This window comes from Delphinapterus leucas, chromosome 10 (genome assembly GCF_059928025.1).
Source record: "Delphinapterus leucas isolate spDelLeu-1000000601 "Yukka" chromosome 10, BTC_Dleu_Yukka2, whole genome shotgun sequence".
Taxonomy (NCBI): domain Eukaryota; kingdom Metazoa; phylum Chordata; class Mammalia; order Artiodactyla; family Monodontidae; genus Delphinapterus; species Delphinapterus leucas.
In genome coordinates, this window is record NC_143138.1 from 62,194,995 (window position 1) to 62,213,156 (window position 18,162).

An 18,162-nucleotide genomic window follows, 5' to 3' on the forward strand; every position below is an offset into this window, starting at 1 on the left:
AGACAAATATTATATCACTTATATGTGGAACCTGAAAATTGATACAAATGAACTTATTTACAAAACAGAAACAGATTCAGTCATAAAAAAAACAAACTTATGTTTGCCAAATGGGAAAGGTAGTGGGGGTAATAAATTAGGAGGTTGGGATTGACATATACACACTAGTATATATAAAATAGATAATCAACTAGGACTACTTTATAGCACAGGGAACTCTACTCAATACTCTGTAATAACCTATATGGGAAAAGAATCTGAAAAAGAATGGATATATGTATATGTATAACTGAATCACTTTGCTGTACACCTGAAAATGACAATAAACTAACACAACATTGTAAATCAACTATACTCCCAATATAAAATATTGGCCTGGGAGGTGTCAGGTGCATCTGGAGGGAGGCAAGAGTGGGCCTTGCGGTCACCACACCACCACAGCTGTCACCCGTCCACTCTGGGGTGAGGCTGAGGTCCAGGTTCCGTGAGGGACGGATGCCGGCTCCTGTGTCAGAAGGAAGGCATGCAGCCCAGGATCTCAGCCCTTGGCAGGGAGAGAGCTGCTCCCGGACAGACGTCAGCTCTCACCCTGGGGCCAGGGCCCTGGCTGCTCCCTGCCCCGTGCCAGCCGCTCTTCCGCCTCAGCCTTGACGGCCACGAGACTCAGTGCCGGGCGGCTGGGAGGGGCAGGGAGACAGCACAGGCACTCACTCCTACAGGCGGAAACAGAGCGGGCAGCAGCCGAGAGCTAGGAGGTGCCAAAGGCCACCGCGGATGGGCTGGGGAAGCCACAGGACTGTGTCTCCTGCACACCCCTCCAGCTCACCGTCCTGTGCGCTGCCTGAGGGCTGGGGAAGGCCAGGCTGGCCCGCTCGCACCACACTCTCTGGCCCCCGCCCCGTGCCTGGCACAGAGAGCAGCCCCAGAATGCTGGCACAAGAGACACCCCCTCAACCCAGCCGTTCACCGTCCACTGGGTTCACCTGGATCCTCTCCTCCATTTGAGTCCTTCCTGCCCTTCTGTTCTCTTAGGTCCCTGGCTCCTATTCTCACCCACAGCCCCACCTTCCACTCTTTGTTCTTCTGGAAGGACGCCACCTACATGAGATGCTCGCCTACATGGAGAGGCAGGTGCGGATTCACACACATGCACACTCAAGGCACAGCAACCAGGATCCGTGTTGGGGAGCGAGCAGGGCGTGACCATAGGGAGATGCCTAAAATCCTAAGAAGGAACCTTAGACTTCCTGTTCCAACCACCCTTGACCAGGGGCCTCAGGACATTCCCAGAGACAGAGGCAGGCAGACAGGCCTGAGGTGGGGGCCGAGGGATTTGGTTCAGAAATGACACTCAAAGCCCGGCAGCTGCCAAGCTCTGTCTCAGGGGATCCTGGGGGGATCCCAGAGGGACCCGGGGGGCCCCCACACAAGGTGCCGCTCTCCTGTGGGCGTCCCAAGTCAGCCTGAAGGGCAGGGGACGGGGACGGGCCAAGCCCAAGCCCAAGCCCAGCACGTACAATCACCACTCCGACAGGCACTTCCTCCCAGGCCAGTTCACAGGGCTGGCATCCACGGGCAGCTGCCAGGCACCTGCTGCCGGAGAGAAAAGCCCCATCACCCCAGCGTTCGTGGAGGGAGGCGCCAGCTCAGATTCCAGAAAGGCGTGCAAGTCGAAGCAGAGCCCCCCTCCCCGGATGTGGGCTGACCGGCGGTGGTAAATCCTGCCCTCCCACCCCGCTGTCCTCCGGCCCAGCCTCTGTGGGGCTGAGCTTGCCTCCTGTATTTGCTCTTGGAGCCGTGTCTCCTGGGGACCGTCTGTCTGCCACTCACCCTCTTGGGCTGCACTCCCTCTTCCTGGACAGCCAGGGACCAGGCTGCTTCTGCCTTCAAGGCAATGGGAGATGCTGCAAAGACGGAGAACGGGGAGGGCTTGACCAAGAGGAGAGGCCGGCTCGACAGAGATAATTGGGCCTCCTGTATCCTGTATCAATCCATCACATTTATGGTCTTCTCTCCAGACAGATGACAACGAGGAAATGACAAAAGCCAATAAGGCCAATAAATAAAGGGTAATGGAATAACCAGTACAGGCAGCCCATCCCCTGAGCCCCAGAGCCAGGAGCAGGGCTGAGCCCTCCCCTGTGTCTGTCTTGACTTCAGCCACACGCCCCAGGGGACAGGTAACACCGGTCAGCAGCCCCCATGGGGTTTTCAGCTGGAGCTCCAGCTGCTCAGGCCAAAAACCCTGGAATCATCCCTACCTCCTCTCTCTCACACACCCCACATCCAATCCAGCAGGAAATCCTGCCAGCTCTGCCTTCAAAATATATCCCAAGTCAGACCACTCCTCAACACCACCATCGCCACGCTGGTCTGAGCCACCAACGCCTCTTGCCTGGATTCTTACAAAGTTCTCCTGGTTGGTCCTTGGCCCAGACTGTTCTCAACATAGCAGCCAGTGGCGTCTATTAAAAGGCAAGTTGGGGCTTCCCTGGTGGCGCAGTGGTAGAGAGTCTGCCTGCCGATTCAGGGGACACGGGTTCGTGCCCTGGTCCGGGAGGACCCCACATGCCGCGGAGCAGCTGGGCCCGTGAGCCATGGCCACTGAACCTGCGCATCCGGAGCCTGTGCTCCGCAACAGGAGAGGCCACAACAGTGAGAGGCCCGCATACTGCACAAAAAAAAAAAAAGGCAAGTTGCACAGAACCCCCGAGTGGCCCGCATCACACTCAGAGAACAGCCTGAGCCCTCTGCAGCCCCCCAATGCACCCCGCTCCCCAGGGCCTGTCTGAGCCCGTCTACAACCCCGGCTCTTACTCCACGTCAGCCACACCAGGTCCTTGCTGGCTCCTGCCTAGGCCGTGCACGCCTCACCTGAGGGCTTCATCAGTGGCTGTTCCCTCTCTGTCACAGTCTTCTCCCAGAGAGTGCATGGCTCCCCTCTTTCCTCTGATGTCACTTTTGCAATGAGGCAACAATGACCATCGTACTTTCTATCCTCTCCAGCCCACTGTTTCTATACTTAAATCAGGGGGATGTGAACTCGTCTTAGTTGCAGCATGTGGGATCTAGTTCCCTGACCAGGGATCAAACCTGGGCCCCTTGCATTGAGAGCATGGAGTCTTAGCCACTGGACCATGAGGGAAGTCCCAAAATTCACCCTTTTAAAATGCACAGTGTGGTTAGTTTTGACAAATGTATAAGCAGTATAATCACCACCAAAATCAAGATATCAGATATTTCCATCACGTCCTCATGCTCCTTTATAGTCAACCCCTTCCTCCACCCCAGCCCCTGGCAACCACTGAGCTGTTTTCTGTTCCTATAGATCTACTTTTTCTGGAGAATTCATATAATGGAATAATATTGCACGTAACCTTTGTGTCTGGCTGCTGTCATTCAGCATAATGCATTTGAGCCTCATCCATGTTGCTGCCTGTGTTGGTTTGTTCCTTTTCATTGCTGAGAGAGGTATTCCATTATATGGATGTACCATGGGTGGTTTTGCATTCAGTAGTTGATAGACATTTGGGTTGTTTACAATTTTTCACCATCAGGTATGAGGCTGCTGCTATCAACATTGGGTACTGGTGTTTGTATGGCCATATGTTTTTATCTCTTGGGTAAATGCCTAGAAATTGAGTTTCAGGGGACAACTAATCCGTTTCATCTGATTAGTGTATGTTTAACTCTATAAGAAGTTGTCAAATGTTTTCCAAAATGGTTGTTCATCATCCATTCCTACCAGCAATGAGAGTTCCAGTTGCTCCATATCCATGCCAACATTTGGAATTGTCAGTCTTTTTTTTTCCTTTAATTTTAGCCAGTTGGGTGGGTATATCCTATAATTTTAATTTGCATTTCCCTGATGACTAATGATGACTAATGATGTTGAGCATCTGTTCATGTGCTTACTGGCCATTCCTATATCCTCTTTGGTGAAACGTCTGCTATTGTTTTTAAGGAGCTCTAAAGACAGACTTTATATATATATATATATATATATATATATATATATGTCACTTATATATATATATGTGACATATATATATGTCACCATTTGAAGGAGCAAAACTCCCCGTGCAGTGTGACAACATTCCACCACTCTGCATGGGCTTGCTGCACCATGTGGAGAAACTGACCTCACTGTTCTAGTCTCCATTTTCTCATCTGTAAAATGGGCATGACAATACTTACCTCCTAAGGTAGTGTGAGGATTGTGTAAACTAAGACACATAAAGAATTTACAATAATCCCTAGTACACAGTAGCACTTAATAAATATCCAGCATGATAATGATGAGCATGATTACCAGCCCCTATGTGACTTGTTCATGCCAATCCAATTTCCCTCTTCCAGAGCCCTGTGTTTTCATCTGTAAATGGTTAGGGACAATCTCTAAGCCCCTTCCACAGTAACATTCACTGATTTCCTGAACTGCTCTCTGTTTACTGACACACCCCTCACAGGTCCCTTCCTCCACCCAGGGGCACCCCCGATAGCCACCCACCTCCCGGGACACTAGTTACACACACAATGCAGCAGAAAGCTCCCTGCAGCCCGTCCTTCCTGACACGCAGAATGGCCTAGGCCCCAGCTCCTCAGTCACCAATGAGAGGGACCATGAGAAGCTGGAAGGACCAGGGGGGGACAGTGGAGACTGAGGAAGAGCTGGGAAGGGCAGATGGCGCCAGCAAGACCAAGGAAGCTGGGAAGGTAGTGTGGTCCTTCTGGGACCCCATCCCCTGCCCCGCAGTGCCCCACATGCCCTTCCCTCTCCCCACACCACCCTCTCCCTAGCTCAGCTCCACAGCTCAGGGTGGGGGGGGGACCAGGCCCTCCGTCAGCCACACCCTCCCCCCACCTGACCTCTGGGGGAAGCTGGATCCCCAAGAGAGCCCCTCCCTGGGGGTGTGGGGCAGGGAGGACAGGAGTGTTGGGAAATCAGTCCACACAGACCTGGGGCTGGTGCCAGGGCACCACAGGGAGTGGAAGGAGGTGAGAGAAGGGGGCTGGCCAGCAGGGCCCAGGCCACTGGCAGGACAGGTCAGAGGTGGCGACTGGGGAGCTGAGGGACAGGGAGGCTGGGAGAGCGGAGGGCGTCACAGGGGCTGGGGGCCTGGGGGTTCTAGAAGCCCAGAGCAGGGAGACTAGGAGGCAGTGAGGGGCTGGAGTACAGGAGGCGTGAGGAAGACCAGAGGCCAGGGGCACGGCTGGGTCGGGGTGCTGAAGCTCTGGACTTCCTACCCCCAGTCCTCCATTTCGCTTACACTAAGTGGGCTCTTTACGCCCACTGTCACCTCCTCGATTATGGGCAGCCCGCCCAGCCCTCCTAGCCATCAGCCCAGACTCTCTTGGCACCTTGGCCACAGTGCCCTTCTCTCCCCAAGGCAAGTCACCAACTCAGTGCCGCCCTCGCCACCCACCTGCTGCCAGGCCCCAGCTGCAGAGCCCCCCGTGCCAATTTCTCTGCTCCTATGCCCCGGCTGAAGACCACCTGGCCCCATGTGTCTGCTTCCTGCCAGCCCCAGCTGCTGAGTGACCACCCTCCTCCTCCTGTAGAGACTCTGGTGTTTGTTTGCAGGATAAATAAAAATGGAGCAGTGGGGCCACAGCCTGGCCTGCGGGCCTGACGGCAGCGAAACTCCCAGGTGCGAGGGACAGGAGGCCCCGGAGCCAAAGGAGTCCCCTTCCTCACTCACTCACTCCTGCTAAGTGATGTCAGCCTACACACGGGACCAGCTGGGGAAACCGAGGCATCTGTCCATTCTTCCTTTAGCAAACATGTGCTGAACATCTCCCAGATTCTGGAGAGCACAATAATGAGCACAAACAGACAAGACCCCCGCCCTCATGGAACTCAGTCATGCTGGGGAGACAGACATTAACCTCAAAATCCACAAACCAGAGCTCTTTATAATTACAAAACAGTGAGGGGGTGGGGTGGGACAAAGTACAATGAGTACAAACATCAGGGAAGACCTCCGATGAAGACATGGCATTTTTGTTGACTGAGGTGGGTGTTTCCAGGCAGAGACCAGGAAGGGCAGGTGTGAAAGTCCTGAGGTGGAAGAGTCGTGGCCTGGTCCAGAAGGGAAAGATGGCCCACGTGTCTGGCTTGGGAGTGAGGACGAGCCAGGAGCAGAGTGTGGATGTGACCCAGCGGCACACAAAGAGGTGCCTTGTTGTACATGCTTTCTATTATTTGCAGGGAGGGGCACGGTTGCCAGCTGGGTTTGTACTTTAGAAAGATCCTACCTCTTGCTCTGAGGGAAAGATCTGTGGGGCATAAGAATGGATGAGGGGAAACAGGTCAGGTGGTCTCTGTAGGGAGAGATGATGGTGGAGGGTGAGAAATTTGGGAGAAATTTGGGATGCAAAATTGGAGAACAGAGCGCCCCAAAATGGGTGAGGAGGTGCCTCTGGTCCCTGGCTAGGACAACAGGGAAGGTGCCACAAGAGGCTATCAGCCTCCTCAGGCCACCTCCTGGGCTGGCCCTCAGGCCTCTGACATCTGCCCCAAAGAGTACTTGGCAAGCAGCGTGGATGATTCACCGGGGGCCTATTCTATTTAAGAATTAATTCTCCACTATGGAGAACAGTATGGAGGTTCCTTTAAAAATTAAAAATAGAGCTACTATATGATCCAGCAATCCCATTCCTGGGCATATATCCAGAGAGAACCATATTTCAAAAAGATACATGCACCCCAAAGTTCACTGTAGCACTATTTACAATAGCCAAGACATGGAAGCAACCTAAGTGTCCATTGACAGAGGAATGGATAAAGAAGATGAGGTACACAGAGACAATGGAATACTACTCAGCCATAAAAAAGAATGAAATAAGGCCTTTTGCAGCAACATGGATGGACCTAGAGATGATCACACTAAGTGAAGTAAGTCAGAAAGAGAAAGACAAATATATGATGTCACTTATACGTGGCATCTAAAAAATGACACAAATGAACTTACTTACAAAACAGAGACAGACTCACAGACATAAAAAAAAGCAAACTTACTGTTACCAAAGGGGAAGGGGAGGAGATAAATTAGGTGTCTGGGATTAACAGATACACACTACTATATATAAAATAGATAAACAACAAGGACTTACTGTACAGCACAGGGAACTATGTTCAATATCTGGTAATAACCCATAATGGAAAAGAACCTCCTATGTCTACCACAGACAGCAGAAGCTCTACAGGATAGCAAGTTCCTGTACCCGCCTGAAGCATTGCACTATGTCGCTGCTGATAGGAAAACACTGCTTCTCTGGTTGTTGTGAATGTAGCTATATGAACTGCCCCCTGAGCACAGAGCACAAAGGCGGCCTCAGTTAGCTTTTTTTTCTTGGCTGTGTGGCTTGGGGGATCTTAGTTCCCCAACCAGGAATCAAACCTGGGCCCTCATCAGTGAGAGCTTCAGAGTCCTAACCACTGGACTGGCAGGGAATACTCTCAATCAGCTTTTAATGTTTTCTATCAACCTATCAAGAATTTACATGACACATCCAGTCCCTCTCTTGAGGGAACTTCACCTTCTGCTTGAATTGTTTACAAAACAAAACTGGGGTTGAGGTCTGACGGCACTGCCATGTCACTGTTGAGGACACTTGGACACGTCACAGGATCCAGCCCAGGCTACCAGAAGGCGGTACCATTCCTCAAAGTCACGGGGAGCCCAGGGAGGGAACCCCACTTTGATTCATCTCTAGGTGACACTCCTGTGGATAAATAACCACAGTCTCCAGTCGAGAGCACAAGTGCAGCTTAGCACCTCCCAGCAGTAGCCTGACTCCACACTGAAGCCAGCGTTCCCCCATGAAACACAAGGGAGCCCTTGCTGGGATCCTGTCACTACCCCTGACCTCTGCTTCCCCAAGATGATTTCATTTCAGGAGCCCCCGGTCCAAGGCCTTTATTGTGGTCACGCCACTCCCACACAATACACCTCCTTCCCTTCTCACCTTAGGATGTAGCAGCTGGATACTGTTTCCTCCATCCCAGAGGCTCTGGGTCCTTCTGTAAATTGATGCACTTCCTCCAGAGGCCAGCTTTCCATACCCCAGATCTCAGAGAGAGGGAGCCTTGAATATAGTCTCAAAACAGTTAACTAACTCCCAAGTGGGGGACCAGGGATATGTACTCACCCTACATTTGAATAACTAACAAAGCCAGCCAAGTGGCCTTCCCCGGACTCCAGGCAGTTTCTTTTTAAGCCGCACCTGTACCTGCTACCTGTGGACATGGCAAGTGGGCTGCACTGGGCATGTAACCATTCCTGTGTGTCCCCTGAGCTTTGCAGAGGCTTATTTGGAGAGCAGACCTCCAACGGCACCCCAGCCTTAACCTCAGCACAGGTTTGGGTCTGTGTGTTTTTCATGCCGGAAAAAGGAACATTTCCAGGTGGAAATCTTCCAAATGTGTCTTCCCCAATCACCCTGTCACCAGATTGCTCCAAGCAAAAACTTTCTTGTAAATTATCTTTGCCTTTGACTGTTCACACACAAAGGTTACATAGTTGTCTGTCTCTGATATCACACACGTAGCTGGGGAAATGGTTTCAGAGGTTCCCACAGCTGGAATCTCCAGAGGAATTCTGACCAAGAAGGGGGACATGAGGTCATGATGAAGAGGGAAAGAAGGAAAGAGAAGGAGGGGAGGACTCAGAGAGCCAGAGAGGAGAGGGGACTCTATGCAGGTCACCCTTGCTCCTTTGCCCCTCCCATCTCCAAGCTGCAGTTTCATTGGTGCTGCCCCAACCTTCGCATACAAGTGAACAGATGATAAAATGGTCAAGGAGGAACAATAATACACCAGTATCAATGAGCACATGCAGCCCCAAGTCTTGGTTTCTAAATACCATTCTCCATTCAAAGGAAATCGGACTCCTTGGTGAAATGGCTGATTCATTGCTAGAGCAGAGAAAAAATACAAGATGAGCCCCCGGGCCATCCTAGAAAGTAAGAGAATGCTTAGACTGGTATATACATGTCAAAAGACATGGGAGCCAGTTTGAATGGTCCAGTTAGTAAGTTTAGAAGGAGGGAGGGAGTAGCAAACCATCAGTGGATGAAAATTAGGATAAAAGTTTGATGAGGAACCTAGTCTCAAAGTATCTTCCCACAGCTGCTCCTTAATTTTCTTAATTTAACTGCGGGGGAATTTGACACACACCTCCTAAACCAGGTGATCGGGGACAACATCACTACCAGATGGGAAAATGGACATCGCGTGCCTCCCCAACTGATACTCCGAGAGAGATACAACATCCCCTTTGCGGTAATCTTACCAAAAATGCATAACCTGAAACAAATCATGAGGAAACAGCAACAGAACTTGAGCAACATCATTCTACAAAATAAATGGCCTAAACTCTTCAAAAATGTCAAGTTCAAGAGACACAAGGAAAGGCCAAGGAATTCTTCCAGATTAAAGGAGACTAAACGGACATGACAACTAAATGCAACAGGTGGCCCTGGACCAGGAAAAAAAAATAAATAGAAAGAAGATGTGATTGAGACAACGGATGAAATTTGAATATGGCCTGTGGATTAGATAACAAATTTTCTGATTTTGTTAACTGCATTGTGATTTTGTAAAAGAATATCCTTGTCCTCACCAATACACTCTCAAGTATTTAGGCGTAAAAAGGCATGATGTCTTCAACTTACTCTCAAGTGATTCAGAGAAAAAAATCTGTATGTGTATATACTATGTATAGTATATATACAATATAGAATATACAGTATATTATACATACATATATGTAGAGAGAGAATTATAAAATTAATGAGCAAAATATAAATAATTGGTGACTCTGCATAAAGGATATATGTGAAATTACATTAAAGTAAAATTTACACAAATAATAATAATGGCCAACAACTCCATGGTGCTTACCCTGTGGCAGGTGCTGTTCAAATACTTTATGTGTAGTAACTCATTTGATACTTGCAAGAGTCCTACAAGGAATGTGGTGCTATCGTCCACGTTGTCATCTTCCTTTTGCAGGTGGGGGAACTGAGGCACAGAGCAGTTCAGATGGCAGAGCTGAGACCTGACCCCAGGTCAATCTGCCTGGCTCCAGAGTCTGTGCTCTTAGCCAGTGGGCCTTGATGCCTCATAAGCTGTGCAGAGGCTGAGATCGGAACCCAGGGATGGGAACACACACAGAGGACACGCACATCTTTCCACCCCAATGCACATGGATGGGCTGCCCGATGCACAATGGTGGCAGACTGAAAATCAAAGCAATCTTCGGCTCTGAACACATTAGTGAGCCTCTGAGAAAGCAGAAGGAAGCTCCGAGTTGAGTGCCTTAGGCCTGGGGGCAAAGACCCTCCTTCCCCGGGGGTGTCCTGCAGCCTCTAGCCCAGCCTGTTTGCCTTTCCCTTCCCCTTCCTGAGAGCTCCAAGCTCAGTTTCTCTTCTTCTCAGACCCCTAGGCCCACAAACCCAGAAATTAGGGGTTTCTGGCCTTGGCCTGCTGGTGGTGAACACTGGCTGGGGCCTTGGAGGAAAGAATGTGGGCCCCGATGAAACAGTGGCCCCAAAGTCAGAGTTGAGGGGGGATGACTGAAAGCTGATGGCCACAGAGACTGGAGGAGACTGGGTGAGGTCAGGAGATGAGAGGACCAGCCAGGCCCCAGCCCCACGGTCACTGCAGGAGCAGCTTGGCAGGGGTGGCTGTCCTCCTCGGCTCTTTGCCAGAAAGGACTGAGGGAGTTCTGCTCCCTGCATCCCTGAGGAGGCTGAACCTCGCTGGCCGAGTGTCAGGGAGGATGGGGCTGCTTGGGCCTGTCCAGCCCAGCAGGGAAAAGGGGGTGGGGGAGGAAGGCGCTGACGTCCGGATTCAGCAGAGGCCTGGACCCCCGCCATCCCCTCCCCACTGAAGGACCTGTCACAAGGCGGCCGTGGCTCACACCCGCTTATCGGGGCTGGGGTGTGGAGAGGGTGTCGCGGATGGGAGATAGGACTGGGACAGGGCTGTCCACACTGGCCTGCTCTGCCTCTCCCTCATTCACGCCTCCTCTGAGGCCCCTCAGCCCACTATCCCCCGCACCTCCAGGCTGCCCCTGCATGTCTCCCTGCAAAGCACCCCTGCAGGCTGCATTCTGAGAAGGATTGCTCTGCCCTGGACAGTCAGAACACCGAACACAGAGGGACCCTGGAGAGTGTCCAGTCTAAAATCACGTTGCACACAGGGGACTAGGCATAAGGGGGTGCCACTTACCTGAAATCATATTGCAAGTATGCAGAGGAGCAGAGCTAGGTTCTGACCCTAGACCAGAGCTTGTAAGGCTCTGAGCCTCAGCCAGGGACCCCAGAGGAAGGGTCCCAGGGCCACAGTGAAGGAGGCGTCACAGCACACTTACCCCTGAGGAATCCCAGTCTATTCAAGTTTCAGCCTCATATGGGGAAAGAGGACACAGACACGTCACACTGTCCTGGACTCCACTGACCTTGGAGAAGATCCAAGGTCTCTGCCCGTGTCTGAATGGCAATGACAGCGAGAGGTTGAAGGCTCCCTCTGCAGTGTGGGGCAGTGCAGGGCAGAGAGGCGAGAGGGGGCACACGGCACAGAAATCAGGATGCCGGGGGAGAAGTCAGGGGCCCATCATGGGAGGTGGTGGGAACTAAAATATGTGTCCTGCCTAGTGGGCTAAGAAAGCCAGCTGGGCCCCAGATGTGCCAAGGCCTCGGAGCTGCTGGGGAGGCCTGGAAAATTCAAGGCCACTGTCTGCCACTGTCCCCAGCCTTAGAAGACATTTGGGCAGAAACGAGCCCTGGCATCACCAGGGGCATGACGGTTCATCCTGTGCCTGTCGAGGAACTGGGGCTGGGGGAGGCAGAGGAGAGAAATAATTCCAAGACCCTGGCTGGGGGCAGGAGAGAGGGTAGGGTTCCACACCTGCACACAGCTGGAAGACCTAAGTTTAACTCCGCTTCTCTCTGGGCCAAACACACAAAAGCCCTGCTCAACACACTCTGACGGGCACCTCCGTGCTCCCATCTTCCCACTGGGACGGGCGGCCTCAGGACCAGACCCTGTGGATCCTGATGAAAAGTGAGTGGGGAAAGCGCCCGGGGAACTCCAGCCGGCTGGAAGCAGTGCTCAGCACGCCGCTGGGAGTCATCCCAGGCACAGGGCCCTGATCCACGCAGCGCCTGCCCACAAGCTCACAGCCAGAATAATGCACATGGCTTCCTCCTTCCTCTGAGAAGCCATCGTCTCAGAGGCCAGTCTCTCTGTTCCCTGCAGGGGGACTGGCCCCCCAGCCAGGCCCTAGTCCTCAGCCTTCCTGGGTTCCCTCACAGGGACCATGAGCGCAGTGACACTCAAGCAGGATAAGCTCAACAGTTCCGACTTGCTGGTAACTCCATAACACGTCTTGGGCACGTGCTGTTTACAGAACCCTCTGGAGGCCCCAGAAAGGAGTCAACTCTGCAATCTGCCTGCCTGCAGGAAGTTAGCAGGCCTTGGAGGGCAAAGACAAGTAAATGATGAATGACTGAACTACAAAGCAAAGTAAAATAACGGCAACAGCCTTGTGGGTGGAGGGCAAACATTACATGTATAAGTGGGAAGATGGGCTGGGCAGTCTCCCTGCATAGCACAGGTGTCCAAAGCGCTGGCCCAGCCGTGCTGTGTGCAACCAGAGGTACAGTGGGCAATCTCCCTGTCCCAGAGTGACTCACAGGCAAATTTTCATGGAGACCTATTTCTGCATTGTACAATCAATTTAGTGGTTTTTTTTTAAAGACATAGAAGAGAATTGAATGTAAGTTCTGAAAATATCAGAGCCCATTATTATCACATGAAACTTGCTGCATGGGTAGGTGAAGCAGGTTGCCATGTAAAATGAATGTTTTACCAAAGGGACCTTCCTTGGCTCTTGTCTCCTTCAATGTTTTTAACGGACACATTGAAGGCTTGTTTTTCCAATCTGCAATCTCAAAGCTAGGAGGCATAGCTAACATGTCAGATGGCCAAATCAGGATCATCGAGAATGTGAACTCGCCTGAAGATGGGTAGGAATTATAATCAAGTGGAATCTTAATAGTTGGGCATACATAAAATGCCATATTTGTGTTCCAGAAATTGACTACTTGAGCACATGATGAGAAAGTGATTTGACAGTAGATCATGTGGAAAAGACCCGAAGCCGTTAGTTGGAGCGAGTCCCACGTGAACCAGTGGTATAGTGAGAAAAGTGGGGTGTCAATCCCCCACCTCGATTCAGCACTGCTATCACCTCACCCTGAATGCTTTGTCCAGACGTGGCCGCCACACCAGGAAGACACGTGAAATCATGGTGAAGGGTCTGAAATCCATGAATGCCTGGGCATGAAATGAGATGCCCTGATGTCATTAGGAGCACCTTATCTCTAAAGGGCTATCAGGTGAAAGTAGGTGCCAGCCAGTTCTGTGTAGCCTGGAAAGGCGGTTAGGGCCTGTCATTGATGAGCAGAAGTTACAGGGGAAGGTTTCAGCTAAATGTTCTGCAGCTCTTCTATAAAGAAAATTGGGCACCTGGGGGCCTAATGGGATAGGAGAAAGTTTTCCCTTGATAGTCACAAGGTCAAACTCAAAGACCACCTGCTTGCCAGAAGACTTCTGTCTAAGGAATGTGTGCCTTGGGGGAGGGTGGGAGCAAAGAAGGGCAAATGGTCCGGTTCCAAATCCTGGTTGCTCTTCAGGATTGCCAGTGTTGCTTGTTTAGAAAATATAGATTCCAGCTTCACATCGGATCTACTGAATCAAAATCTTCAAATGTGGGGTTGGAGAATCTACTATTCTTTTGAAGCTCACCAGACAGACTATTCTAGATTGAGAGACTAGACATAATTAACAAAATATAATATAGGAACCTTGATTGAAGCCTGGATGTTTCAAAAATGTATAAAAAACATTTGGGGAACATGCAGGCAAATTCTAATTGAGATTGTTTATTAGACGATATAGAATTCTTGATAATTTTCTTAGATGTGATAATAGTTACTTTGGAAATAGGGGAATGTCTTTTTTCTTAGGTAATTCAGGCTGAAGTATGAAAAAGTGAAGTGCTGTGCACTATTCACAATAGCCAAGACATGGAAACAACCTAAATGTCCATCGACAGATGAATGGATAAAGAAGATGTGGTAGATATAGACAATGAAATATTACTCAGCCATAAAAAAGAACGAAATAATGCCATTTGCAGCAACACGGATGGACGTAGAGATGCTCACAGTAAGTGAAGTAAGACAGACAAAGACAAACATCACATGATATCACTTATATGTGGAATCTAAAATATGATACAAATGAACTTACCTACGAAACAGACTCACAGACATAGAGAACAGACTTGTGGTTGCCAAGGGGGAGGGGGCTGGGGGAGGGATGGAGTGGGAGGTTGGGGTTAGCAGGTGTAAGCTATTATATATAGGATGGATAAATAACAAGGTCCTACTGTATAGCACAGAGAGCTGTATTCAATATCCTACGGTAAACCATAATGGAAAAGAATAATTTAAAAAAGAATGTATATATGTGTAACTGAATCACTTTGCTTACAGCAGAAATTAACTTTGTAAGTGAACTATACTTCAATTTAAAAAAATAAAGTAAAAAAACAGCAAAGGACTTCCCTGGTGGCGCAGTGGTTAAGAATCCGCCTGCCAATGCAGGGGACACAGGTTCGAGCCCTGGTCCGGGAAGGTCCCACACGCCGTGGAGCAGCTAAGCCCGTGCGCCACAACTACTGAGCCTGAGCTCTAGAGCCCGTGCTCCGCCACAAGAGAAGTCACCGCAGTGAGAAGCCTGCGCACCACAATGAATAGTAGCCCCCACTTACCACAACTAGAGAAAGCCCACATGCAGCAACAAAGACCCAATGCAGCCAAAAAGAAAAAATGGAAAAAGAAAAAAAACAAACAGAAAAAAAAAAAGAGTGAAGTGCTGTGTCTACAACTTACATTTTTTTAGACAATAAGTTACTTTTAAATGGTTCAAGACAAGAACGCAAATGAAACACAGTATGGAGGGAGAGGGCATTCGTTGCACTTTCAACTTTTCTGAAAGCTTGAAATTATTCAAAATAAAATTGGGGGGCAAAATTAAACTCTCTAGGCTTCTCTGACGTGAGCCAAACATGAGACGCACTGGAAGAGATGACCCCTCCTGTCCCATCCAGCCTGAGAGCTTGGAGCCTGCCTACTGAGGCTCTGTGTTGGGGCGAGGTCCCAGCGGTGTGGCATTAGGCCACAGTGACCCCTAGAGGTGCTGTGCACTCAGGGTGAACCAGCCCTTGGCCGAACTGTCAAGTTCAGGAACGTGGAAGAGAAGCCCATCCAAGCACCCCATCTCCCCTGCCCCAAATTATACAGAGTGCAGTGCATCCCACTCGGCCCTCTGATGACCTGAGGGTTGGTCCCTGAAGGTGAGGCTGGACTGCAAAAGCAGCACTGGATCCCCTGATAGACCATCTCCATGACGACACCCAGAAAAGCAGGCCGGGTGGAGAGGCTGGGCATGGATGTGGGCAAGAGCAGGGGTTCCATGGTCGATGTGAGGCTACCCCTGACCAGCTCCACCAGAATGAATTAGAGGCTCAAGGAGGAGAGTGAGGGCCCAGAAAGGGGAAGGGCACATAGGGTGGACGTGGTAGGGAGTTAGCAGGGAACAGAACAGCGGACCCTGGGGTCGGGGACAGGCCGCTGACGGGAAATTGGAGATTCTTCATGTTAACGCCAATGACATTTATGGACTCACGATCAAGGCAGGGAACACGGGTGACATGGTAATACTCACAGTCACTCCAAGAGCAGGGCTGCAGGCTGAGCCCAGCTCTGCAAGAAGCCATTCCCTCAAGATCAGACTCTGTATCTCCTGCTGGGCTCTATTTTAAGTTCTGAAGGAGGGACGGAGGTTTTCAGTCGTTTGAAGATGGAGGCACAAGTGCAGAAACACTAGCAGGTATTTAAGGGGCTAGCACACCCATCCTACCTTTGCCACTTGTGTAAGGTTCCCCTTTGCTGCATACGATATAGGCGAAATAGTCTCAATCCATAGACCAAAGAGCCTGAAGTCTCGAAATAAAGATGTTACTGCAGGTGGAGAGAGATTAGGGAGTGAGTCCCTCGCCCCCAGAGGGGGGTCCCAGCAGCAGAGCCTGGGTCCTTCTCTCTCGGCAGCCTCCCTCAGACCAGGGGCTCCCTGAGCATAAACAGAGTGGAAGGCAGAGTCCCAGGTGCAGCCCGAGACCGCGGCAGGACCCGGAGAGTGCCCGGCTGGATGGTGATTGGCTCAGGTCAGTAATGAGGTGCTTCTTTGACCAGAGGGACACACCTGATGCTGGGGGAGGCCTAGGGCTCTGCTGCGTCTGAATCCAAGTACTCAACAGTCCCACGGGGGAGGCGGAAGTGATCTGATCCAGAGGAAAGTCCTGAGCTCTACCCAGTGTTTACATTTCAAAGTTTGTTTTGGAGGGACTCTTAGTGGAAGTGTTGAGACAATTCAAGCATCACTTGTCGTATATCAACAAAACTTTTACGTATAAAAATGAGGACTGGGAGACTGCTTTTTTAATTGTAAGTAGTTATCTCTTCTTTTTCACAATGACCAGGTAGCATTTTTCATAGGAACTAAAAACATGTTAAGACACTTTAATTTACTGATCTAAAAATCAAGATTCTCTACCATTGAGGTGGTGACACAGGAGTGAGAACAGCATGGGAATAACCCCAAGGCTGCTGGAAATTCAGGTCAGAGGAGAACGTAGTGACAGGCTCGGGGGACAGTGGATGGGGGCTTGCCTCTTGAGATGGGCGGTAGGACCTCTCCCACAGAGCCGCCCTCGGGCTCCTGGAAAAACACCCAGACCCCACTGTCACCTCTCCAACAAGGAGAGAAAGTAACAGATTTTTTGGTCACAGTGACATTTGGGCTCTTTCTCCCTGAGAAGAAAAAGACTGGCACAAGCTAATGGGGAACAGTGTGATAAAACAGGCCGGTATTAATTGGGCTGCAGTGTTCTGACCCCCCAACTTCTTTCTTTTTTACCCAAATAAAGCAGAATAATGTCAATCATTATCATCTTACCTTTATCTTAAAGCCTTGGCATGTCTGTTAGAGACAAACACAAAGCACCATGAAAACTGTTCTAGTAACAGCACTTGGAAAGACAGCAGTGACAGGACACAGTCAGACAAGTTCCTGTGCCCTATTTTAAGACATTTTACTGCCTACACTTATGACAGCCCATGAAAGGATTCCACGTAAACCCAAATCTAGAGATCTGGCTCGGAAAACAGCCACTGTTTCCCCCAGAGGTAACAGTTTTTGGGTCTTTGGGCCAACCACCAGCCCTTTGTATGCCATCCAGGTAGGCACGCTGGCACAAAGGTGAGTGAGCCACAAGCTGGTGAATCTGTGGGCACAGACCCTTCCAAGGTTCCTCAATCTCTAGAACAAAAAGCCCATCTGGAAAGCAGGGAACACATCGATTTGGCACCAACCAGGCTCTAGAAGAATTGCATTTCTGAAGGCAAATAGGGACCCTGATAAACCCCAAAAAGCACTGACCTTTAACCTTCAAATACCTGTGACTGTTTCTTCCCAAAGAACTAAGGAGGGTTCAAGTCAGAGGACATTAAAGTCCCTCTGGCTTGATGGCAGACAAGGAACCAGACCCCTCTTACCAAGCAGGCCCCAGGATCACAGACACCCCTTCCATCACTCAGGACATATGTCTTTCTGAGTCAAAAGCCTCTGTGTCAGGGAAGATTTTAATGTACCCCATGTTGTGTGCCCATTCCTTGTGGATTACTTCTTTGGGAAGACGAACCTTGGGCAAAATACTTCAGCTCTCTAAGCCTCAATTTCCTCTTGGGTAAAATGAGGATAATGGTATTTCCCTCAGGGGGTAGTTGTAGGATAATACACGTAAAGCACTGAGCTTAGTATATAGAACATATTAAGTGAGCAGAAAATGTAGTTGACAGAAGAGGAGGAACAGCAGGCCCATGAGGGGAGGAACAAGAAACAAATATATGATACACATGGTCAGGACAACGCATAGGGGATATCCAAAAGCCATCTCTAAGACCAGCTCAAGTCCCAGGGAAAGAACACGTACAATATTGGGTTCCACGAAGGCTGAGCACATA